Source organism: Chrysemys picta, chromosome 8 (assembly GCF_011386835.1).
Source record: "Chrysemys picta bellii isolate R12L10 chromosome 8, ASM1138683v2, whole genome shotgun sequence".
Lineage (NCBI taxonomy): Eukaryota > Metazoa > Chordata > Testudines > Emydidae > Chrysemys > Chrysemys picta.
The window spans coordinates 57,341,369-57,368,597 of NC_088798.1; the positions used below are offsets into that span (position 1 = coordinate 57,341,369).

The window sequence follows — 27,229 nt, forward strand, 5'->3', positions numbered from 1 at the left end:
GACCCCATCTCTCTGAGGAACTTTGAGTAATTCCCATTATAATGCTGTTCCCAGCCTCTGCTGGAACATAGGATTTGCCCTACCTGCCTCCTACAGTGACCCAGTCCTTGCTGCTTCAAAGGGAAGACGGAAAACCCACTCACTGTAAGGCCCTTGGCCAATGGACCCAGTTTCCAGGCAGCCTGTCCACCTGCGACATCCCTGCTCGGTGTCTGTCAGTTTCCACTTTTCCCTAGGGCAGAACTGATTCTGTAACTTGGGAAAACACTGGCTGCAGCTGGCGTGATCACATTTAATTAACGATCCCCATCTCCCTTTGAGTCACAGCCCCCTCAGGCGCATGCTCGTTGGGAGGGACCTGTGCCCCAGCCCACTTCCAGCCAAGCCAATCTAATTAAGCCCTCAAGAGATATTAATTAACTCATGAAATTGATCAAGTGAGGTGGCAGCCCGGATAAGAAAAGTGTCTAATTGGCCCCTTAACTCACCTACTGCTAAGCAGCGCATGGATATGGACCAGAACCAACCGGGCCCTTCCAGGTTCTCCGCAGTGCCGGGAGAGTTGCAGTGCAAAATGAAGGCCTATTTTCCCTTGTAACGCCTCGCTTACCATGTCTCTGCATGTCCCACCCCAGGGTAACATGCACACTGGCAATGTAGTCTGCATCTCAGCAATGGAACTGCAGGGCACGGCCGTATGATGATGGTGCCAAGCAAGTGCCTGTTAGCCTGCCACATGCCTGACGGGTTCACATGGACGGTCCCCCATAAGGCAGATGTTTCACAGCTATAACAATATACACAATGCACAAGGAACTGGCCCATACACTGTTTGAACTGAATTGGAGTGGGAAAGTAAGTGTGTGTGTGTGTCTCTCTCGAGAGGGGGTGGGGGTACTGTGCCACTCTGGATACTGCTAAATTATCTCTGCCAGGGATGACTCTTCTAAAGAGCCTTTGGTCTTTCCCATTGGATCACACCAAATGGCAGGCATTTCCCAGGGGAGGAAATCACCAGACACTCCCCTGCAAGGAGTTCCCCTGCTCCTCATCCCACCAATGCCTCAGTTCAGACACTAGCCATATAACTTGGGACATGCAGCACTTCAATAAACCCACTGATGGGGCAAACTGGAAATTCAGAGAGGGACACGAAAAATTAGGGCAGGGTTGGGAGGATGTGTGGGAATTGATTGGAAGAACCAAATACGCATAGCCTGGCTTCACAATGATGGAGGGGAACGTACAGTATGATACACCAAACCCTTATAAAGTATTTGAAGGCTACAAACAACAAGAATGGTAGGAAGATAGTTAGGTTAATCCAAGGGGTTTCAGTAACATGGAATCAAGTATCAGGGGGTAGCCATGTTAGTCTGTATCCACAAACACAACAAGGAATCCGGTGGCACCTTAAAGACTAAAAGATTTATTTGGGCTTGAAATAGGAACTGGGGGTGGCTAGCTCATTACAAAAGCAGCTTTGCCTCTCCTGGAATTGACACCTCCTCATCTATCATTGGGAGTGGATTACATCCACCCTGATGGAATTGGCCCTGTCAACATTGGTTCTCCACTTGTGAGGTAACTCCCTTCTCTGCATGTGTCGTCATATAATGCTTGCATCTGTAATTTTCACTCCATGCATCTGAAGAAGTGGGTTTTTTACCCACGAAAGCTTATGCCCAAATAAATCTGTTAGTCTTTAAGGTGCCACCGGACTCCTTGTTGTCTTAGTAACATGGAATGAAGTTAAACAATGAAGCTTTGGGCTCAACTTCATGAAAATATTCTAACAGGCAGAAATAGCAGACTGTGGAATGGTCTCCAAGGAACACTGGTGGAATCCCCATTGGTCAGTTATTTAAAAGTGAACTGGTCAAAGCATTGGCAAATATACTGCAGGGAACAGTCCTGCACTGGCCACAGCATGGAAGACAACTGGACATGAATTTTCCAACTAATTGTTTTTCCATCAGAAAATGTTGATTTGTCTAAACCGAAACTTTTGGGAGGAAAGGGCATTGAGGGATGAGGACTGGGCTAGCTGGGCTGGGGTGCACTGGCATGGCCGTGCACGTGGGTGGAAGCTCGTGTGTTGCTGGCACTGTGCCTGGATCTAGTCGAGGACGGGCAGTTTCGCAAGCACAAAAACTCCCACCAAGGTGGAGCCAGATTCTTAAGACAAAATTAAAGATGATGTTCACTAGAGAGGTGCCAGGCTGTGTACACGGAGCTTTCAGAAAGCCCTCCCCACAGCAAGTGGACTGTGGAAGCTACTCCACAAAAATCGAGACCAACAGTTCACTCCCCCACACCCTCTCCTTTGGCCGGGTAGTTCAGCTCTGCCAATGGGGCACACTGTTGTGTGCCAGCAGAGCTGGGTGATGGAGCTGTGTTTTGTACATTGCCTGAACCTGACACCCACATCCCAAATGCTTCACTTGGACAGCCACACCTGAACTGCCTTGGCCAGGAGGGACAAGTGATTCTTCTGGTCAGTGTGGGTCGTGGGCACAGCCCAGAGCCACCTGTCTATTACAGAGCACAGAAACCTTAGGTGCAGGAAGCATGACCATATTCCCTTGCAGGTGCCCACAGGAAATCACACATTCTAGAGCATATGGTGAGCCCCTCCCCCCCTCAGACTCTGTCCAAACTGCCCTGGGACTCCCACATCAGCATCACCGGGTTATGGTTAGTGGCATGTTGCCAGTAAGCCCTTGCACCAGCCACGGGGGGTTGGGTGACACCTCCTCCTGTCCTCCCGTTTTACCCGTCCCAGCTTTATCACCATCATTGGCTCTGGTGTGCACCCCCTCGGTTACCTCGGCAACCTTGCACCAAGCTTCCCAAGAGCGAGAGAAGTCCCCAGATGAGCTCTCAGTGCACCGGGGGCTGCTCCTGCTGGGAAACCGGACCCCACATATCACACAACTGAGTTCTATTCTTATCCCCCTGCTCTGGGGTGGAGGTGACCTGTGCGTGAGTCATGCTGCTGGAGCGGAGTGATGTCCTTATTAATGGCTTATGTGTGGAATGGGGGGACGGGCAGTGGTGGCCCTGGAGATAGGGACCCTGGCCCGCCGTGAATAAGCCTCCCTGGTCAGTGATTTGAAGGGAGGACGACGACTTTCTGTCTGGTATTTAAAAAAAAAAAAAGTCAACCCTTACCATGGGGGTGAGAAGCATAGAGAGCAGGAAAGGGGAAAAACAGCTACAGCCCAGGCCAAATGCAAAGGTGATGGAGCAGAGGGGAAAAAAAGAGGTGATTCGGGGGGGGGGGGGCGGCTGAAGGAAGGACAGGAAGATTTATCTGTGCTGAGCTTAATCATGCTCAGTTTGGTAGTTTAAACAGAGGAAAATTACGGCAGGAAAAGCAAAACCGCAGCTAAGTTGCGTAGGCAGCAGGGAGCCAAGTCACGCTATTGTGAATTGGGCCGCACGGACTTTCCCGCTAATAGATCCCTCCTCCTTGCCAAGCCCCAGCAAAGCTCTGGGCACGTGGCGCCTGCTGCAGATGGAGCGGCAGTCCCAGCTGGGCACGTTCACGCTCCATGCCGGCCTCGTTCATGGTTTACTTTTTGGCTGTGCAGAGATGACATGGCTGGCTGGGATCGAGCGTGCTCCTGGCTTGGGCTGCAGACAGCCTTTTCATTTCTCCTGTGCTCACAGAGTGGTTATCCGAATGGCTCTACCCTTCTCCCCAACCTGTGAGGAGCAGGCTATTTTGGCTGGAACTAGACAAGGAGAGACTTAGGGGCCATAATGCTCTATGTTCAAACACCTGCTACATGTTCAGCTCTCAGCCATTCACAGGAGGAAGCAAGCAGGCCCTGGGGAGTCAGGGAGCCCTGTTTTAACCCTGCCTGGATCAGTGACTTGCTGAGGGGCCTGGAGCACATCACCAACTCTCTGTTTGCCAATACTTTGATGGCCACCTGGGACTTTACAGTCGTCTGCATACTGCATGCCACAGCCACAGGGAACCCCAGATCAGCTGTGAAGCTAGAACACAGATCCTCCTGCTCCAAAAGCACAGGACTCATTGGAGCAAGAGGGGAATCTTATTCTGCCAGCAATATAGGGCGTACAACACACAGCTCTGGGTCTATTCAGCAAGGACAGCGTGTGAATGTATATATAGGCTGGACAATGTACTAGAAGACTTCTTTCCCCACCTCACAGGAGTGTGGATGATTCATCGTTTGTACAGTGCTTCAAGCATACAAAGCCCCACACAAACACTAGGTATTTTTACGAAGACAAAGGATCATGAAGCCCTTCATCATCTGGTTAAAAATGGGTTGCCATGTGTAATTGTGGATCCTTTCTGGAATTCCACAGATGGCAGGGACTTGTCCTGCAAAGTTTCTATTACAGCAGGCAGAAAGGTTTTGACATTTCAAAATTTTAGCTTCTTTTCACAAAACAATAATTGAAGTTTTTTCACCAGCTCTAGTTTTTTATTTCAAAGGGTTCAGGCAATAGCAGTCAGCCAAATAGCTAAGCAAGAGCCATTGGTCCTAGCAGCACTGGCAACTTCTCACTGTCCTAGAGAATACTAGTCCCTGGATTGTCACAGATTCACTCTTGGCTGGGAATCCTATGGTAAGGCATAGGGCCAGCATGCTCCGCACTGGGATGGATTCTACACAGGCAGGGGCGAAGCATTACATCTGTAAGAACAAAGGTGAAAAGCAATGAATAGGCCAGGGAAAGGGAGGGAATCAGCTCCTGCATTAAGGAGAGCGTGGCTGTACAGATCCAAGTGTCTCCTGCCTAACAGCAGGATGAAGCAATCCTTGTACTAATGATCCAACCCACGTCTAAGATACAACCGTTCTCCATTCATGACCCAGCCCCTCCAGCTCAGTGCTCTTGTAAGGAAGACAGCAGATGCATATGGAGGTTGACACTTGCTACCACTTACAGAAGAGGACGTGCATCTGTGCCTGATCTCTGGCCACTCTTCCATTGGAGTGCAGCAAACACATGCCACATGGACTGGCAGGATCAATGCCTCTGCATTAGTACTTAATGTTACCTCTGGTTATTTTCAAACAACCCAGTCTCCATCTTTTCCTTGTGCTTCATGTGTTAGGGGAAATCACTTTAGAGTCAGAGAGAGGAGTTCTTGGCTTAGTCATGCTGGCCCAGCTCCACTGGACTCTGAGGTTCCACCAGCACAGCTGAGGAGAAGAATCTGACTGAATGTATTTTTCCAAATATAAATAAGGAGCCAGATTCTGTCCTCCACCATACCTGCTCACTGGGCCTCGTTCAGAGCTGGTGCGAGTGGGGACAAGTCCACTGACGCAGGTGGCGCTGCATCTGCTTACAGTCAGTCTGAATTTGCTCCACTGACAGGAGCATGACTCACAGCAGAATCTGGCCTGTTAAGTCTACGGTCAATTATCTGCCACCTCCGCTTGAATTCACACTAAATTATTTTTCCATTAGAGCCCTTAGTCTGCGTTTGACAAATTAACAAGAATCGATTCACCTACAAACAGTGCTATGGAATTCATTGTTTTCTGCAAGCTAGGATTCCCTTAGAGTCTCCACTGAGCGCTGGTCTAGGCCAGCTGCTTATGGCATAGACTGAACTTCACTGAGCGACAGCAGCAGAACAAAAACCATTGCCACGGCCGGCTTGCTATCTACCGCTGTTCTTATGCAACCCCCCGCTTGGTATTGGCGGGCCCAGTAACTATTAATATGACAGCAGTTTGTAAAGGCCCCAACCAAGATCACTGCCCCATTGTGCTAAGCACTGCAAACTGAGTAGGAGACCATTCCTGGCCTGAAGGCCTTACAATGGACTAGAGCAGACAGAGGGGGAGAAAAGTAGTACTATGCCCATCTTAAGGATAGGGCATCGAGGCACAGAAAGATTAAATGATTTGCCCAATGTCACACAGGGAGTCTAGGGCAGAGGTGGGAGTTGAAGCCAGCTGTCTTGAGTCCCAGTGCTGTAACCACTAGACTATCCTTCCCACATCATGAAGAACAGCTCAATGATTGTATAATGCATCTGGCCAGCACAAGTAGCTCGAGGTGCCTCCGAATCTATGGTGGGATTCAGCTAGTACAATGCACCATCCCCCAGGACAGCCTCTGGATGCAGACCAAGTTCCACAAGCAAAGCATCCTTTTCAATTCCCGTGTTAGCGCGAGTGCCGGGGAAGGTCCCAGGATGGAGCAGTGCTACAGCAGCCTGCCGCAAGTGGTGATGTGCAATAAGAACTGAAAAATTGCCGCATTCGTGCTATGCAGAGCACACACACATGATTCATAGATTCTAGGACTGGAAGGGACCTCGAGAGGTCATTGAGTCCAGTCCCCTGCCCGCATGGCAGGACCAAATACTGTCTAGACCATCCCTGATAGACATTTATCTATGAGAGAGAGAGCACAGACAAGCACACACAGAAGGCAATATTCCCTCCTTGGCAAGAGCCCAGCATGCCCCCCTAAGTCCTACTGCAAGACCAGGGCTGGGACCTAAGTGGTGCAGATTGTGTGGTGGCCTTCTGCACAGGACTGGATTCCCCAGAGCGCGCCATACACCCCAGCACTGATTACTTAAACTCTCTGTTGGACGCTCCCTGTTCCGTGCATGAAGCTGTTAAAAGCTCCAGAAGCACAGTGACAAACCAAGCATTGCTAAGCAGCTAGAATGAGCCAGGCTGTAAACAGCACTTAAAACAATGCTGCAGGCCAACTCTTCCCGACTGCCAGCGAGCCCAGAGAGCTCTGCTGTTGAGACACAGCACACCGAGCGTGGATTCACTAAGGGCAATATGCCTAGTACGCTCCCCTCAGAAGCACTAGAAATCTACAGTTCTGATTCATCAGACTGGCACAGTGCTACCCTGGTTGGGTGTTCCACTGTGGGGCAATAGCACGAGCTTGTGCCCAGGACTCCATAGGGCTGTGCCAGTGGAGGATACCCACTAACATTCTCAAGATGCCCTGGCCAGTTTCCCCTCCCCCCCCCCCCCACGTAGTGCCGCCTTCTTACAGGGTTGCATTGACTGGCTCTGAGCCACTCACAGTAGGGTGTGACAGCCTGCGCTGCCCCCACCCCAGGCAGACTTTCCTCTGCCAGGGACCCTGTGCCCTAGGACACACTGGCAGAAGCTGGCACTTCCCAGAGCTGAATAAACTGCTGCTTATTCATCAGAAGTGGTTCTCACCTGGCAAAGACACTCTCCATTGCTGGTGAGGTAGGGGCAGCAACAACCCAAACCTCTTCACCGCTTTATTCAGTGCCGTGGGTCACTTTGATGGGAGCATTTCATGCCACAGCAGAGGAGACTGGATGCGTCAGCCAAATTCTGCTCTGCATTCCACTGGTACATGGCTGGAATAACTCCACTGGCTTCTGCAGATGGATTCTGGACTTACACTAGTGTAAAAATCTATCCCATGTACTTATCTGCCCCCCCCCCCCCCCATCACCACAGCCCCTAAGCACCTCCCAGTCTGTAATGTGGTGATCCTCACAACACCCCTGGGAGGCAGGGCGGGGCTGTTATCCAATTGTACAGAGGTGCAACTGAGATTAAGTGACTTGCCCAAGGTTGCATAGGAAGCTTGTGGTGGAGCAGAATCTCCCGAGTCTGAGGCTAGTCCACTAACCTTAAAAGAGAACTGCCCCAACTACATCCCTTTTCAATTGGGATTTTTTCCCAGAATGCCCTGGAATGCTAGCACACATGGAACCTCCATATTATTTTAAAGGGACGTGATCAAGTATCTTAGATCCAAGTGAAGCCTGAAATGATGGAGCACTGAATTGGACTCTAGTCCTTTAAAAGTCAGTGTTAATACACTAAAGATGTTGTTAGTAACACAGGTTAAGATTTTTAGGATAGCTAATTCTTGGCAGTGTCTCTTTACAGTTTTTTCTTAAATAAATAAGAATACCAGAGTGCCCAAGACAAGTAATTTTTTTTCCCTTTTGAGTCAGTTAGAAAATGGAGGTGACTCCCCCGCTACAATTTAAAATAGACAAATGGATTTCCTGCCAATCCACTGTTTGCCTGAGACACCATTTACTAACAGGCATCCCCAAGTGAATTGATTTATTTGTTTATTAAGAGATACTCTCGGAGTTTCTGAACCTAGGGGTTTGTAATGGAAATGCGGTCAGGCCAGAGCACCATAAACGGGGCTTTCAGAAAACAAAAGAAGCCTCGGCAGGGATAAAGAGTGCTCTGGTTTTATTTTCGTCTCTGCTCATAGAGACACTCCCCTCGCTCCTTGAGCTGGCCACTGGGATGGAAATGTAAAGGGACAGATCTCCAGCTATAGGATAACTCCATTGACTTTTAGAGTTACACCAGTTTGAGCTAGGATCCAGCCCTTTAAAACCTCCAAGAAAAATAAAAGCATTTACTAGTGGGTTTGGGGGCTCAGTTCACATCCCTCCCTCTCTGTGATGTTCAAGCCATGGAGGCGACAACTTAAAGTGCCCTTTTGGGTGGGGTTTCATCTAGTCCAAACCCCTGCCAACAAAGTAGGACAAATCCCAGACAGTTTTTTTTTTTATTTATTTTTTAAACACACCCCAGTTCCCTAAATGTCCCCCTCAAGGATTGAACTCACAACCCTGGTTTAGCAGGCCAATGCTTAAACCACTGAGCTATCCTGCCCCCCACGTATGCAACAATTACAGCCATCAAGCAAGCAAGGGGGGGGGGGGGAGAAACAACTGGAAGTGAACTAAGCGGCTTTGCATGGGGCCAGAGATGGCAGGAACAAATCTTTGATTTGAACATTACCTGACCGATACTGAAGTAATATTCAAAATTAATATTCAGCTTGACCATCCCTGGTAACCTGGCAGGGTTCTAGTAATTGCCAAATCCAAATGTTCAAAAATCATGAATCAAGCTTCCCAAAATCATGAGATTTAAAAAATAAATATTGGATTTTTTCCCCCCCTTTGCCTTGTGGGTAGCTTGGAGCAGTTTTTCATGCTTTTTCTCTGCAAGAAAAGAGAAGAATACTGAAAAATATGTCATTATTGAAATCAGTGCACGTTTTCCCCCCAAATACTGTGCTGAACCCCAGTCATTCCATCTTTAAAAAGGTAAAGCAAAAATGGAAAAGGTTGGTCCAGAACAGCCAACAAGACTTGGATTAGTGGCCAGGAAGATTCCTTATGGACTATTGGTCTAATCGGACATGAAAATTCCTATGATCTTCCAAATTCTTTGGAGCTCACCAAGTTATACATTACTGTTGGGGGGGGGGGGGGGGGGCTCTCAAAAAGCTCAGAGCTCAATTTTGGATAAACACCTGAGAGTTCAGTTGCTGATCAGAACCTTAGCTGAACTATCCACATGCTTTTAACTGAAAACTCATATGGAAATGCCACAAGAACAGTCTATTAGTCCTTCGCCATATCCACTGCCTGCCCCTGGCTGGATAGGATAGTAACTGAATAAGTGAACCTAATAGGCAAGGGGGGTAAATGATCTGAACTTCAGATCTGAAGCCAGAAGAGGTTCTGTTGGATTTGGGGATGGGTTTTGTTCTCCCCGCCCCTAGTTAGGATCCTTCAGTCTGTGTCTTTCTTGCATGTGGATTGCAAAGGGTTGATTCTGAAGAGATGGGCAGGACTTCAGCTCAGCATTCATGTTCTGTAGAAGCAGGAGACGGGGTGCACGACAAAAGTCAAATTCCCACTCCACTCTAGCAGCCACCCTGCTGTGTTTAAACACACTGGAAAGCCACATTATGTTAGCAAATCTGTTCTCCAACCACTCATTCAGATGCCAAATACAAGAAACCCTGAAGGCGCCTCCCTAGCTGGGGGAAATTCAGGAGGGAGAGATGTAAGCAAACTAAGGAGATTAATACAAATTACAGTAGCACAATTTATTTCCCAAGGAACTCACAGCTGCTACAGAGGAAAGGAGTTTGCCATCAAACCAGCAGGAACATGTCCCGCTGAACAGTGCGCCAGAGGAGGCTGGAATATGCTGCGCTGATCTGTCTAGACAGCCACACATCACTCCTCAGGGAATACAGATATAGTTAATTAACTGTCTTTTTAGAGATGATTTTTGAGAGAACAAAACAGACTCTGAAGGATCCGGCCGTTCACACAAGTGATTGGAAAGTTATGATGAGATGCCAAAACAGAGTGGCTGGATGTTAAATATTTGATTTCTTCCTACAAACAAAAAAATACTCCACAAAATCAAATCAATACCTTCCTAGCCCAATAGACCAATATTTCCATCATCCAGTCAACACCCCAACCCAGAGAAGGGCTAAGAACTCAGACTGACACAGGAGGCTCCAGTGTTTTTATACCCGAGCTGTGCCTTCCACGTATAAAAAGATGGGGGCAGAACAGCTTTCTATTAAGTTATCAAAGCCCACTTGGCTTTGTTAATATGGGAGGGCTACTGACAGTGGCTGGAAGAAGCAGAGTTTGACCTTTGGTGATTTCCTTTGAGTGAGCATGAATTATGAGGCAGGGAACTGTTTGCATCCAGAAAACTTCATTTCCTGGGCGCAGTGATTTGTTTAGAGCTATGAGAGCAGCCTGCAATTATCCCGAGGGTTAGACCAAGCAGGCAGGCTGCAAGAATTACACGGGGGGGCATAGGGGGGAACAGCTTTCCAGGCCATCCCTAATATCCTGGAAAGAGAGAGACAATGTTCTCGCACCACAAACAAGGTGTGGAGGGCACAGAAGCCAGGGGGTGCTCTGGTATCTTGGCACTGCGCTGAACCAAGGGAGGGGAGATGGCTGGGCCCAAATCAAAGCAGTTGGGACCTGATCCAACTCAACGGGAATCCTTGAGCAAGTGTTACACTCTGTATCTCGGGGGAATACCCTGCCCCCCATGTTCATCCTTAGAATAGGATTGTGTGGTATCCAATGCAAAGTTTGTCATGTCGGGTGTCTTCAGAAGGCTCATGATGCCCTGAGCATTGTTGTTATAGTAATGTTATAGGCTGTAATTTCATGTATTTAGTTACAAGGCTGAAAATGTGTTTAAACAAGCCAGGCAAAACTCTCCAAGAGCAGAGGGGCAGTTTGCACCTCATCAGGCATGTATGGGACAAACCCAGCCCAGTCTCAGAGGAACAAAGGACACTGGCCTAGGCAGCAACAAAGGATCTGTTGGACGCTCCACTGAGTTACCCCCCCCCCCTCCTTCCCTTGGGGTCAGTCAGGGACTGCAATGAGGTAATGCTCACCTGACTCTGGGGGGGGGGGGGGCGCAAAGCCAAGAGGGAAGAAGTGACATGATAAAAGGGGGAGACGTTTGCCATGCTCTCTCTCTGTTCCACCTCCATCTACGGCCACCACCACCACGCGACTGAAAGGCTGATCAAAGGGGAGAGCCTGGCTGAAGAACAACCAGTCAGCCTGTGGTGAGAAGCATCTAAGTTTGTAAGGGCATTGAAAGTGTTAAGATCAGCTTAGAATGTGTTTTGCTTTTATTTCATTTGACCAAATCTGACTTCTTGTGCTTTGACTTATAATCACTTAAAAAAAATCTATATTATGTAGTTAATAAAATTTGTTTGTTTATTCTACCTGAAGCAGCGTGTGTAGTTTGAAGCGTGTCAGAGGCTCCCCTTAGGATAACAAGCCTGGTACATATTAATTTCTTTGTTAAATTGACAAACTCATAAGCTTGCAGCATCCAGTGTGCATAACTGGACACTGCAAAACAGACGTTCCTAGGGTTGTGTCTGGGACTGGAGATATTGGCTAGTGTCATTCGGTTGCACAATCCAAGTGGCGGCTGGCCAAAAGTGCTCACTCACATAACTGGGAGCAGCTTACATGCTAGAGGTAGTGCATGAACAGCTGGGGGGGGGGGGTGTTCTCACAACAGAACAGGGTAAGGCTGGCTCCCAGAGTCGAGGATTGGAGTGACCTAGCAAATCACCGGTTCAGATAACACCAGGGGGAACGTCACAGCAAGACTTTGGTTCAATGAGCTACTGACCAGAGAGTTTTGGACTGGAAGAATTCCAACTACTCTTACCCTCTTGAGCCCTGTTATGTTAGCAACATCTCAGTGGCCTCAGCACCCTGACTTGGTGGGCTCAGCCCATCTCCTAGAGGACAGGTGTCCATGACCCCAAACTCACAGCTCCCAAGAATCATCTCCCTTGTTGGCAGCCACTGAAGAGAGGCCGAGGCCAGAGCAAGCCATAGAAACAGCATGCCCCTCAGACTCCTAGAGGCCGCCCTCTGCCCGCCAGCCAAGCGGACGCACGCTGGCAAGGCGGTGTGGAAGACTCACTCTTGCTCAGCTCCTTCTCAAGCTGCATCTCTTCTGTGGATTGTGGGCTCAGCCATGAGGCCATCAGCTGGCGTTTTACAACTGATGTTAATTCGTGTCAGTTTTGACCCCAAGAGCAGCCCCATGTGTCCAGGGCTGTCACAGGCTAGCACTTTTCACCAGCTTTTCACAAAGGCTCTGACCCAGAAAAGCACCTAATTATAGGCATGAAGTTAAATATGTGCTTTGCTGAGTAGGGCATCAATTCATAAGAACACAAGAAGGACCTTTGGTCTGACCCAGTATGGCCTATCTAGCCCAGTATCCTGTCTTCCGACAGTGGCCAATGCCAGGTGCCCCCGAGGGAATGAACAGAACAGGTAATCATCAAGTGATCCATCCCCTATCGCCCATTCCCAACTTCTGGCAAACAGACTAGGGATGCCATCCCTGCCCTTCCTGGCTAATGGCCATTGATGGACCTATATAACCATTGATGGACCTTTTTCCTTTCTGATACTGCTGTATTTTAAAAAAGAAAGTTTTATCCCTTCTCATCAGAAGCCATGCCTTCTGGGAAGGGGGAGTACAGAAATTCATTGCCTGCTCCCTGAAACAAATGCATTACAGTCTAAACATTTAATATATCACTGGGCCTTGTAAAAACAGACTAAAACATCTTCGCTACTGTCCAGCTGTGCTCACGCATATACACACCGCTGTAGAATTACTCGAGTCATTCTAGATTCTTTTACGAGTTCCAAGGGGAAAAAAAAGGGTGCACAAGACAAAAGATTGATCCTCTGCAGTTGTAGTTCTCAAAAAGTTCCCAGGGCTCCAGTGAGGACAGCCTTCCCAAAGGGCATGGGACTGCCCTCATTACCATGGCTTGTCCAGCACGGGATTAAAAAGACAACGCTTTTCAGGTTGTGTGGTGATGCAAAATTGCATCACAACCCGATGCTCATGTCATATGCAACGCTCTGGCTGGATGTACAAACAGGATGATAATGCTGGGGGAGGGGTGGGAAGATGGTGAAGCAGGAGTACAGCCATGAACCCAGGAATCTCGGTGTAAAAAAAAAAAAAAAAAAAAAAAATTCTCTGGCCTGCATTATTTCAGCACGTGGGACTACAAGATCATAATGGTTCCCTTCTGATCTTGAGATCTATACACTTATATAATCAGTTTTGAATCAGTAGCACTTTCTAGAACTACCTACAGCATTTCAGATGTTCCAAGCTGGGCCATAGGGGCCCTTTAGGACTCTGCCCTTGTGTGGGTGTAATGACAAAACTCTGAAGAAAAGAAATGAAATTCAAGAAAAAGGCCCCAGAGATGGACCAAACAGGGTTAAGAGAATGCATCTTCAGAGACTGGACAGGTTGTTGGCCACTTGCAGCTGTTCTAGGAGGATGGCTGGCTCTCTCCCACATTCCCAGAAAACCTGTTCTGCAGCACGAGAAACAGCATTTGGCTGTCATGTTGTAACCCATGTGCCTATTAGGGAGATATCTTTTTAAGAGACCCATGGGGGGGGGGGGGGGGAGGTGAGTTGTGCCTGGGTCATTGATGCTAGGCAGATTAAGCACTCCACATCCAGAAGCTTCTGGAATTGGGTGTGGTAATCCAGTGAACCCAAGCAAGCCCATTAGATCACAGAGCTGACACATGGCCCCGTTCTAAACTAGCTCATTTGCCATTCACTTACTGACCCAGGTGCAGTAAGCTAGGACGGGCCAAATCATGCTCCCCTTACCCACCAATTCCTGCTGATGACAACGGGAGCTCTCCTGAGAGCACTTTGTTTCCAATTTTGAACTTGCTAGGGTGGCAGCACTCAAGAGACGCTATCAGTGCGATGGATGAATTGGCCCATGGTTCTAACGAGTGGGCTGAAGGTAAGGAAATGTGAACTCTGCTCATTACTACAGGGGGCGCCTGTAGCTAGATGTACTGACAAGCCAGCAAGGGAAGTTTTGCTTAGCTGTGTGTGCTCAGAGATGCCCAGTGTAGGGTGACCAGATGTCCCGATTTTATAGGGGACAGTCCCGATATTTGGGGCTTTGTCTTATATAAGCTCCTATTACCCCCACCCCGTCCTGATTTTTCATACTTGCTATCTGGTCACCCTAGCCCCATGCCTTCCAGAAGCACTGAGAGTCATGTCACATGTATTCCAGAAGAGAAAAATGGAGACTCTGGGCACATTCTGGTGCAAACAGATGCAACAACGGGGCAAAAAAAAAAAAAAAAAAAAAAAAAGAGGGGGGGGACGGGACGACTTCCACAGTTTCACTTGGGGCTCTCACATATTTTGTGGTCCTCACTGGACTGCAGAACAGTCACTTCTGCTGCCAAACACCCACCCGCGCCCTCATTTCAAAAGGGAAAACACTGCCAACACTAGATAGTGAAGAACAGCCTTGCCCTACAAAGGGATTGTTTATTTAGAACTCTACTACTTTGCACTTGGCTTGCTAAGGAAAGAGGTAACTTAACATGTCCTTCAATTCAGTTAGTATGTAGGTCAATCAATATACAGTATAGATGCATTTGGGATGCTCTCTTTTGATTTGAGATAAGGTATCTGTGGCAAAACATTTTTTTGTCTTGAACAGAGACTTTTAGATCAAGAAAAAGCCCTTTAGTACAGAGGATTATGCTTTGTTAAAACTCAGAGGGGGAAAAACAAAAAAAAACTACCTAGCGTCGCATTGCTTTAGTTCCAGTGATTTAAAGACAGGCACATCCTCTTAAGGAGAAGAGGTTGATTGCATTGCTGAACAAAAAATACACACAGAGATCGATGCCTTGGCTTGTTTGCTCTGCCAGCCAATCTTAACCAAAGTGTTAATCTGATGTGTACCTAACCTTGCAGTATGTCCCTGTGTCCTTGAGATCAGTGTAAATGGAAGACATTGAGCGGATTTTATTTAATTTGATCCAGTGAAAGTTCTCCTGTGCACATCTAGACTCGTTCAAGCCATCAACCTCAAAGCACTTGGCAAAGGTGGGTAGCATATCAACCTCAAAGCACTTGGCAAAGGTGCGGTAGCATCCCTGTCCCCATTTTACAGATAGGGAAAACGGAGGCAGAGAGAGTTAAGGGATTTGATTGACGGTCACAGACTAAGCTAGTGGCAAGAAGAGACCCCCAAGGCCAAATTCTGCACTCTGCTCCAGCTGCAGAAAAGCCCGCTCAACCGGTTACCTGGATTCCTCTTGCCTAAGGGAAATCTCCCTGTGGCCTAGAGAGCCAAAGTAGCAGCACTAGGTTATCACCTACCCTGGCACAGGGAGTGTGGCCAGCTATTCCTAGAGGCTGGACAAGCCCCCTGGGAGCCATCAGTATCCAGGTATAAGTCAAAGCAGCCTCAGGCTGCTCTAATTGATGACAGATTAGACTGGTGCCTGGTCAGGCCCTAGAATCTAGCAGCCACAAACTTACAGTCACCTTTGCCTCCCACTTCACCTTGTCAGCTGGGCCAGGCTGATCTTATGACAAGTAGCCAGGCACTTTTTTACAAAAGAAAGGCTGTTCTGGCCCAATTCCAAGTGGGCAGTGACATTGTCCCCTTTTATTTCAACTGTACAGTATTAGTCTTTAAAAATTCCTGTCACAAACTGTTGTCACATTACTGTGGGCTGTTCAGCTGCTGCTGCATTCCACACCCAGAGCTGGTTGCATTCAAGAGCAGATGAAAGGGTCTTTTAGAATGTAAGATGCAATACAGATAGAAGCAGTGATTCAAATTACCATTATGGACTGTAGAAACTTTGGGGCTTGCGCAGAGTTATCTGACGTGTCATTGAGCTTTCACTGACTTTCTGGAAACAGTTAGAACGATGATACAATAACGTAATGTTTTTCAGGGAGGTGAGGAAGGAGGGAACTGAGGCAGACACACAATCCTTGGTGAAGGATAGGGACTGTGTTAAACTACGTGCAAAGCCCACTTGGTGCAGAGATACATTTGCTTTAATTGATGCGCGGCTCAAATGTGAAATTATGGTCTGAAAAGCGACCTCTGTAAATTAAAAACATCTCGATGTTCTATATTTATTCTCCTTCAATGACGTCCCATATCCAATTTGCACAGTTTGCAAGTCGATACAAGGTTTTGCCAACAGTCAGCATTGTCAGCACTGCCTTACAACAGTGGTTTGGGGGAGGGGGAGGAAATCAAGCAGAATTCTTGCCTCCTTCACTCTGCAACACCTACAAACCCTGCAAAACCAGGAGCTAGCCTGATGTGCAATTTACCAAACAATCGACTTTTCTCCCATCCACCCCCTTTCCCTCACTTTTTATCTCAACAGGGGCCAACCCGAGCTCTTGGGGCTGGGACCAGGTCTTTGCTCATTATTTAAAGCACACCTGTGCTACTATATCCCCAAGAGATGCTACCTTGGGCTGCGGTGTTGTTGTGGCAATATTCACTCAGTCAGAGAGACATGAGCCCTCATTCAGCAAAGCACGTTAATCAAGTCCCTGAGCCCCACCGAAGTCAATGGGAGTTCGGCACCTGTTCTAAGGCTTTGCTGAATAGAGATTGACTTTTTAATTGGGGATGGGGCTTGATCTAGAGCTCACTGAAGTTCACGTGAGTCCGTCCATTGATGGGCTTTGTATCAAGCTCATATTGCCAATAACACTTATAGTCAGATCTCATTTTGCAACTGACATAAAACTTTGGTTTTCCCCTCCATTTTCATTTCAAACAAGATCACCCTACCTATGTTAACCACGAGCAGTTCTGACCATAAGAGATGCTTAACAGAAAAGTTCATTGGTCCCTCTAGCCTGGTTGCCTAGCCGAAGAGCAAAATTTGGGAGAAAGTCATAGTAAAAATTACACCCATGTGAAACCAAGATCTGAATCTGGTCTTCGATTTGTAACAGCCAGGCTATTTTAATAAACCCAAACTTCTCTACAAACTAAGTTTACTTTTGCTATTATGGAAGAAGAGCCTTGTGAACTAGAGTTTGGATCAAGGACAAGGGGGAGCTGTAATCTATCCACAGCGCTATAGAAAAAGTCTTGTGTAACCCTAGGCACCTCGCTTGTTCCTCAATTTCCCCATTCATAAAATGAGAATAGTAATATTACCCATCTAATGAAGGTTATGAAGCCAAGACAATAATATTTATGAAGTACATTACATATAGCATCCAGAGCTTAGCAAACTAATAGAAGACACAGCCCCTGCCTCAGAATGCCTACAGGCAATGGACCCAATCCCGCTACCCTTCTTCCTGGGAGCAATCCATATTCTCGCCAGCAGTCCCATTAATGCCCAGGATGAACAGTGAGCACAGGTTGGTGCTTAAAGGAAACAAAACAATCACAGTGGTTTGGGGGGAAAAGGAAGAAGCATGTTACAGCAATACACTTCAGAGGTTGTTTCGTTTGGCACCTCTGCATCAGGGCATTTTCATTTGGGTTGAATACACAGAATTAGATTACCTAGAGCTCAGCACGGGTTCTCTGGCTTTAAAGCGCCACCTTGCATAAATGCAAATTGTCTTTATTTAAAAAAGGGCTACATATTAGCCATGTCTGCCCAAGGGTGGATGGCTACAATACCAGGCCTATGAAAATATTCCCACTTGCCTTCAGCAAACTAAATTTGCAAAATCCATTTTATGATATTAGTCAAAGACTGGCCTATGATCAACAGAGCACTGCTTTAATCAGTATCTTTGATCCCTTATTAACAAATATGCAGATCTTCCACCCCATAGGAATTCTCAGTGGATGGTAAAAAGGGAACAAAGTACTTTCACCACCCCATATAACCTTGTATAGCCTCACTACTAACATGGCAGAGAAAGTATCATTGCATATGTCTGCATAAAAGGTGTGGCTCTGCTGTACTGGCGGCGTGCGTGAGAGATAAGATCACTTTCCTGACACCCCATGTTATGCCATAACAGTCTAGTATCCGCCTGTAACTGGCTATGCCCTACTGTGACATATAAACCACCCATGCACTCAATTTCAGGATCCTACAGGAACATGAAGATGAACTGCATCCGTCAGTCACCCTGTTGCCTGGAGCTTGTATTATGTTTAGGTTTTCACTGAGCGCCCACCAGTCTGCTTCTCGGCATCCTCACTGGGATATCCTAAAGATGAGAAAAGCTGGTTCCTCCACCAAGTCCATCCCCTCATCAGGGCAGGAGGCATCCCCACTCTTCCCTGACAATCACACATCAGATATTAAGTGACTTCTATGCTTGATCTAAACCAAAAGGTCAAAGCAACTGAATAATGAACTCCCACTCTTTGGGCTCAGTTCCCTCCATCATCTGTATCTTGTGCAGCCATTTACTAGGGTTACCATTCGTCCGGATTTACCCGGACATGTCCTCCTTTTTGTGCTAAAAATAGCGTCCGGGGGGAATTTGTAAAGCACTCACAATGTCCGGGATTTCCCCCCTCCCCCGGCAGAGCAGAGCGAGCGGCTGGGAGGGCTGCAGGAAAGTCCCGGGCTGGACTCCCGAGCAGCTGTAGAGGAGCCGGATCCGCCCTGCATTCTGAGCAAGTGTATCAGCACAAAGTGCAGCCCTCCCCTTTTGCAACTGGGAGCGGTTTCTGCCATGCAGCGTAGCAAAACGGGAGCGAGAGCACTTTGTGCTGATACAAGGGCAGCTCTCCCCTGCAGCCCGGTCCGGCAGCACTGTGCAGGGCCAGGGACCGGGTTTTGTTGTGCTGGGGAGCTTAGCCACGTGTCCGGCTCGCACAGAGCCCAACACCCTGTTCTGAGCAGCAGGGTAAGGGGGCCAGGGGGCAGGAGAAGGGGCAGGGAGGTTCTGGAGGGGGCAGTCAAGAAACGGGGGGGGGCTTTTTGGGGGGAGTGGAGAAAGTTTTGGGCAGTCAGGGTACAGGTAGGGGGTAGGGTCCTGGGGGGCAGTTGGGGGGGCAGTTAGGGGACAAGGAACAGGGAGTCTTAGGTAGGGGGTGGGGTTCTGGAGGGCAGTTAGGAGCAGGGGTCCCAGGAGGGGGCAGTCAGGGGACAAGGAGCGGGGGGGGGGTGGGAGTTCTGGGGGGGAGCTGTCAGGGGGCAGGAGTGGGGAGAGGGATCGGAGCAGTCAGGGGACAGGGAGCAGAGGGGTTTAGATGGGTTGGGAGTTCTGGGGGGGGGCTGTCAGGGGGCAGGAGTGCGGAGAGGGATCGGAGCAGTCAGGGGACAGGGAGCAGAGGGGTTTAGATGGGTTGGGAGTTCTGGGGGGGGGCTGTCAGGGGGCAGGAGTGCGGAGAGGGATCGGAGCAGTCAGGGGACAGGGAGCAGAGGGGTTTAGATGGGTTGGGAGTTCTGGGGGGGGCTGTCAGGGGGCAGGAGTGCGGAGAGGGATCGGAGCAGTCAGGGGACAGGGAGCAGAAGGGTTTAGATGGGTTGGGAGTTCTGGGGGGGGGCTGTCAGGGGGTGGGGAGTGGTTGGATGGGGCGTGGGAGTCCCAGGGGTCTGTCTGGGGGTGGGGGTGTGGATAAGGGTTGGGGCAGTCAGGGGACAAGAGGCAGGGAGGCTTAGATAGGGAGTGGAGTCCTGGGGGGCAGTTAGGGGCAGGGGTCCCAGGAGGGGGCAGTCAGGGGACAAGGAACGGGGGGAGGGTTGGGGGTTCTGGGGGGGCGGGAAGTGGGAGGGGCAGGGGCGGGGCTAGGGCGGGGCTCCTCCCGTCCTCTTTTTTGCTTGCTGAAATATGGTAACCCTACATTTACACCAGCAATAGTATTTTACCTCCCCTTTGCATTTGTATTAGGGAACGGTGAATCAGGTCCCATCAGCCTCCCATATAGCGAGCCTTTCGCTGCAGCTTTTTCTGCTTTTATCATCGTATCCACAAACCTCCCCCAAGCGTCAGAGGTCAAGATGGGGCAAAGGCGGGACCCATTTCAATCCGATGAGGATGATGTTTGCATTTACGCAGCACCTCTCACCTGGGCCTCACCATGCTTTACAGCTATTAACGCATTTGATCTTGCAACAGCCCTGTAAGGCCTAGCCACAAGACCATCGCCTTCCCTCTTCAGCTGGGACAAAAACCCAGCCCTGGTGTTAACATTGCCCAAGCTTTGTTCCTTGAAGGCTTAGCAGGCTAGAGCTTAACTCATTGTGAACCAGTGAGGCTCAGGTCAGAAAAGAACTACCAACCCATGGCCTCTTGTCCTGCCCATGTCTGCTCCCTGTGTGTTCTCGTCCGTATGGGCTTGGTTTATGGACAAAAGAGACTCTGTTCTCCTGCTTACGCAGCATATCAGTAAAATGTGGACTAGCAGCCTCTATGCTATTCTGCCTACCACATCCTCCAGCAATGCAGCAGCTAGCACTCTTGTTCCAGAATCTTTCCTGCTAGGCGTGCTTATCTTGCATCGCCCAACATGTGTGAGGTGGTTTGCAGACATACATCCCTGCTGCAAATACCTTGCAGTCCAGGGGTCTGTCTATACTGCAATCGCAGAGTCTGATCACAGCGCAAGTAGATTAAAGGTAGCTCAGGTAGGTCTACAAGTGCTGCAATCACAGATAAGGCTGCATACCTTAAGGGCTTGTCTACACAGGGAAACCCTAAGTCATTCTCAACATGGGGGTGTGAGCATATTTGGGGGGGCTGTGGCCACCCCTCTCTCTCAGAGTCATTGAGAGGGACGGGGGGGGGGGGGGGGGGGAGGTCCTGAAATTTGTTTCCAGAGGCAGCCAGGAGGCACAGTATGGAAGAGGTTGAGACCCATTGACAAGATAGATGAAGGCTGGAAGGTCGGGGAAGGAAGCAACATATACGCAAAGGCCTGATCCTGCAATGGGCTCTGTGCAAGCAGATCTCCCCACTCAGACAGTGCCATGTAGAAGTCAGTAAGGCTCCATGCCAGCACAGGGGTCTGCACTCACAGATCCAAAGCTATTGAGGCGATGTGGTGCCAACAGGACGTGTGCCAGAGCATTTTTTGGAGGCGTCCTTCCCCTCCTTGTCTCCAGCTGTCCTGGAGCCTGCATCTTGAACTACCCATCGCTCTGTGAGCTGGGTTTCCACCTTGTGGGTATTTAGCTTCACAGATTCCCTCCTGCATTTCCCCCCCTTGCCCATTCTTTCACTGCCCAGTTCCACCCCACCCATGGATTCATTCCATCACAACTCACTAGCTTTCCCTTTCCCTTCTCTTTCAGGGCCTAATTCACTCCCACGACAGCCACCGCAAAAGGACCAGGCCAAACCATGTGGGACTGGAGTCCAGCAGCACCATGCATGAGCTGGGAATGGGAGGCCAGGCCAGGGACCCACCTGGCCCCCTCACCTGCAGCCAGGCCAGGGACCCACCTGCTTCTGCTGCCCCGCCCCTCCCCTCCTTCCTCTTGTTCTAGTCAAGGCTTTCAAGGCCCATGCCCCTCTCTGAGCAAAGCCAGACTCCCCTCTTCAGTGTGCTGCTCCGATGTCAGTGGAGTGACCTTTCCAGGCCTGGGGCACCTGCCTCGGAAGTCCCAGGCTGCAATTCTGCCTCCTTAGCAGAAGAGACGGGCCATCATGGCACTTGCCCTGCAGGTTTACGTCCCTTTAAGAAGTCTAAGGGTACATCTACACTACAGCGGGGAGTCGATTTAAGATATGCAAATTCAGCTACGTGAATAGCGTAGCTGAATTCGACGTATTGCAGCCGACTTACCCCGTTGTGAGGACGGCGGCAAAATCGACTTCTGCCGCTTTTTGTCGGCGGCGCTTACTACCACCTCCGCTGGTGGAGTTAGAGCGCCGATTCGGGGATCAATCCCCGAGAGGTCGATTTCTACCCGCCGATTCAGGCGGGTAGTATAGACCAGACCTTAGAGTGACTTTAGCGACCAGGAGAGTCACAGGACAATACAGTTCTGGCCCTGACCAGCTTTGTTAATGTCCCGTGCGCAGATGAATGGTGCCCCAGGCTGAGTTCCAGGATCCCGTTGGAGGATAAGAAGATTTGGCAGTCAAGTGGGTGAAGGATCCCACGCCTTTCATGAACAGGCTGGATTAGTCAAATCATCCATGCAGCCCCAGATACAGATGGGATTTGCTCACAAGCGAGATCAGCCCTGCACTAGCAGGGCCCTACCAACCCCCTTTGCTCAGAAGGGAGGAGTGGAAAGAGGATGCTGACCAGCCATTCGGTGATGGCTCCTCACTGGCCCCGTGGTGCTGAATCCAACCAAACTATGAACATCCCACAGGCAGAGGGCAATAATCCTGCAAATTTTGGGCAATGATCCTAGGCAGGCTTGGCAAGTCGTGCCTGTTGGCTGAAGCCAAGTGCAATTACTACTTACACCCCCATTTAATTTGAGAAATGCACCATTCAGACAGCTCTGCTATACTCCACAGCTGCTACAATAAAGGAAACATCACACAAAGGCAGCATAAGAGCAGTCAGGAGCAAGGGGCATTAACCAGCAATACTTGGGCCACAGCAGCTGGTTGCAAGCCATGGAAGGGGGTGGCGGATGGGCATCGTTTTAAGGAGGAAGTGATGCCAAAGGAACTAAGCAAGTGGGGGTGGTCCTAGAAATTGAGTAGTATTGGCGTAGTGGTTTAGAGGCCCCCCAACTGGAGATCAGGCACCACTGTGCTAAGAACTGTACATGCACATAGCAAGAGAGTCCTCTGCCCTCAACAGCTTGCAAGCAAAAGAGAAAAGGAGGTCAGTTCCCCACTTGGAAAACCAAGGCCGAGAGAAGCAAAAGGCCAGATTCCCATGAGAGATCAGCTCCAGGTGCATACAAATCTGCCCCAAGTATCACAGTGGCAGCTGCTGGGTTCTGAGCACTTGAAATCCTGGCCCCATAGGTCATCCCAAGGTCACGCACGCAGTCTGTGGGAGAGCCAGAAACTGAACCCAGAGCTTCTGAGTCCCAGACTAGCTCCAAACCACTAGGCCATCTTTCCTCTCAGGAGTAACAATGAGAGCAGGGGCGGCAAGTTGTATGGGCATCCATGGTGCCCGGGCTCCAGCAAATTTAGAGCCGGGGGGCCGGCTCCACCAATGTTCAGGGCCGGTTCTCTCCTCTGGCCCTGCCTGCTGCCCCCTTGCACCTCCCCCCGAGCATCCCTGCCTGCCCTGGGCAACGGGTGGCTGCCCCCTGCAGCTCCACAATGCATTCCCTCGCCAGCCACAAAGGAGCGTTGCCGAGGGCAGGCTGAGGTGGCTGCTGCACCTGCAGAGGGAGGAGGCGCATGGCAGCCCCCTCTCCCCCCAGCAGTTGACTCCAAGTAGGGCTTATCCTGGCTGGACCTCCTGAGCAGCAGCCGGGGGGGCGGGGGAGGCGACCTGGGTGAGTGTCATGCTGGGAGAGTCAGGGTCCCCCGGAGTTTGCTGCTGGCAAGGGGGGGGTCCTCTCTGGTCCCCCCATCCAAGCCCTGGGGCAGCCTGCCTACTGTACCCCAAACCCCCTCCCAGAGTCCTCCCCCACTCCCTCCTGCACTCCAACCCCCTGTCCCAGCCCAGAGCCCACACCCAAACTCCCTCCCAGAGCCCGCACCCCTCCCAAACTTCCTTCCAGAGCCTGCACCCCAAACCCCATCCTGCACCCAAACTCCCTCCCAGAGCCTTAGGCAGGTGGGGGGGGGGGAAAGAGGGGGACTTGGACCCATTCTGGGCACCACCAAAAATTATACAAACCTGCTACCCCTGAATTAGAGGTCAGTTTTCCAATTCCTCAGTATAGACTAGAGCCCCCGTCTTTATTCAGGCTAGCCTCCCATTGACTTAAACCAGACTGGGGACAGCAGAGGTCAAGCCTGTTGTCTGTTTTCAGCTCACGTATTTTCCTTCGTTGCAGATTGTCGCTAATAAGAATATTAGATAAGCTCAAGTCGACGTCACCCAACCCCATCCATTCCTGCACTGGTGAACACCCCAGCACATGTACTGCAGTTCCAGGCTCACTCGCCGATGCATTTGCTAATTCAATGAAATGTCTGCCTGCTAAATTAGCCTAGTCGCTATCTTTCCAGAATCGTCTAACTGGCCTAATTGGGGGGGGGGGGGGAAACAGCATCAGGGCTGCCTTTTCAAAACAGATTACAGGGGCAAACAGGACACGGACAGCACCTAGCTGATCCAGCGGTGCTTAGACCATGATGAGGTCATCTCTGGGCTGAGACTACAGGGGGGTTACTGGGTCTGCTGACCCAGCTGCTAAGAAAGAATTAGCCTGAGTTGGAGCATGGTGGGTTAATGCACTCATGCAAGTAGAAGCTGGACTCTTGTTTTGGCTGGAGGAAGATGAATGTGGTGCTCTTGAAGGTAAGGAGTTCATACTACTGGCTAGGTGCACACACACACACAAGCCTGGGCAAGCTTTACAACCAAATCTTCCCGCCCTGCTGCTATTGCAGTCCTGGAGTTGCCCTGCTAATCGGCCTATGGCAATAGTTGTGCAATACATCCATTGCAGGCTAGGCTGAGACCCCTCAAACTCATTGCATTTTTGACCTCATGCACATTTGACAATATGGGCCAAACTCATTTGTGGGGTAACTCCATGGATTAATTTGGTCTTCTGCATCTAGAAATGAAAGATGAGCACAATAATCCAAGGAATCAGAGCCAGTCAGTCCACCTCCCTGCCAATGAAGAATAGCCTTATCACGGAGAAAGGCGTTAATAACTAGGGAAGTGGCAATAAGCTACTTTAAAAAAATTCCACCAACCTTTATTGCTGTCATATCACACTGCAAACTCATGCCCAGGGCCAGCTCCGGGCACCAGCCTGGCAAGCAGGTGCTTGGGGCGGCTACTCATTGGGTAGACGGTCCCTCACTCCCACTCGGAGCGAAGGACCTCCTGCTGAATTGCCGCCGCAGATCGCGATCGCGGCTTTTTTTGGGGGGGGGGGGGGAAGGGGGCTGCTTGGGGCAGCCAAAACCCTGGGGCCAGCCCTGCTCATGCCCAATTTGTTGTTCACTTCCACCCCTAAAGCCAGAATTGTCAAGGCCACTCAGCATGTTGGAAACTGATCTCCTTTGAAATCCTGGCCTTTGGTGTCACATGGGAGCTGCAAGGTGCTGAGCACTTTGGAAAATCGGATCCCCTGAGCTCTTCTGAAAGTTGGACCATCATCTCTTTCAGTATCGCAGATTGGCAGGTTTACCCCTCCCACTGAGGGCATGTGTTTCCAATTGTTTCCCCATGATCCCTCAGCCTGCACTTTTCCAAGCCAAATCGGTTTCAATTATTTTCGGTCTGCAATCCTTCTACGTTCCTTTTCACCAATTCTCTCTCCTCAGTTGTATCTGCAGTGCCTTCCAATTGAAGACCATCTGTTAATTAGCATGCCCTGGCCCCTGATCGGATATACAGATTTCAGGCCAATCTGCCTATTTTAATAGATTTTTAGAAAGGGTGCAGTGCACACACACTAGCAGTGCCAGTAAAATATTGCTTCATTTCAAGTTTTAGTCATAGCATTTCAGCAATATGAAAAGGCAAAGCAATTTCTGGAAATGTATCTTGCCTTAAAATGCCAGCTGGGTGTGTGTTTATAATAAAATCTAAGTGATATAGGCTCTTTTTTTTTGGGTGCAGAATCAGTCTTTGCACGCAACTAAAAACTTGTCCTCAATAAAAATAAATCATGTTCTTGTGAACAACAGTTTACTCTCTAGAGAGTTTTTAAGGCTCTCACACCATTGAGGTTTCCAATACCATGCCTATCCCTTTGGTTAACTAGGGTTTTTTGTTTGATGAGAGCATTGGGTGTTGCTGTGTTTGGGTAACCTGAGGAGCCTACGAGCCTGCTTGTAAACAAGACTTAAGATGAATACCTAGAAAAAGCTCTTGAAATTAGAAAAGATAAAATTGGGATAGTTATCTCCGATCTGAGCGTCTCAGCCCAGCTAGTACATCTCAGTCATTTCAGCCCCAGCCAACATGAGTGCTGAAAGCCATTCTGCTCTCCAGGGGCACGATCCTGCAATCAGAGCTGCTCACATGGACCTCTGGGGGATGAGGTCAGCACATTGGAGTTCAGGCTGTGGGTGCACATGACCCAGTAATACACAAGACATTTAGAAAACATAATATAGCAACATTTAAAACGTTACAAAGACAGCAGACATTCTAGGACAAATAGCTAAATTCACCTCTGCTGTGGTCAATAGCAGTGGTCTCCAAAGTGGGGTGCACGCACCCCAGGGGGTGCGCAAGATGATCCATTGGGGTGGCGCGGCAGGAGGAGCGCTGCCGGGGTGGGTGGAGAAAGGGGCCGCCGGAGGAGGGAAGGAACGAACGAGCGGGAAAGCTGCCCCCCCCCTTTTCGGAATGCAGCCCTGAGTCCTCAGGCCCATGGAGGAGCAGGGGCAGCCGTACAGCTAGCGGCCGGAAAGAAGCGGCGCTTTCCCCTTCAAAGCTGGCTAGAGAGAAGCGGCACTTTGAAGGGGAAAGTGCCGCTTCTCTCCAGCCGCCGGCTATGCGGCTACTCCTGCTCCTCTTGAGTCCTCCGGCCGTGCTCGCAGGGTCGCATTCTGAAAGGGGCTTTAGAGCTGCAGGGCAGGGCCCCCTTAGGCCAGGGCCCTGCAGCCCTTAAAGCCCCTGCGTTCCGGGTGGCCCTGCCCAGAGTGGTAGGGGGCAGCTGCCAGAATTGTGGCTCCCAGAATCATGGCCATGGGGGCACTGCTGCGCTGCGCAGAGCCATCTGCACACCCCCTGCACCAAACAGGAACTGCCCTAGGTAAGTGCTCTGCACGTCCTGCCTGCCCCAGCCCTGAGCCTCCTCCCGCACCCCCACCTTGAGCACCCTCCCGCACCCTAACTCCCTCCCAGACCCCGCATCTCCACCCTAAGCCTCCTCCCACACCCCCATTCTGAGCACCCTTCCGCACACTAACCCAGACCTTTGAATCACTGTATCACAAAGTGTTAAACCAAGATTTTCAGAAATAATGACGCATATTCAATCACATTGCTCTCACTAAAAAATAATAATA

General features: G+C 49.8%; 1 protein-coding gene across 7 annotated transcripts in view; it reads right to left on the minus strand.

Moving 5' to 3' along the window:
* Positions 1–27,229, minus strand: part of LOC101943740 (protein FAM163A) — a 78,371-nt gene that overhangs the window by 8,625 nt on the left and 42,517 nt on the right. The window lies entirely within an intron of this gene.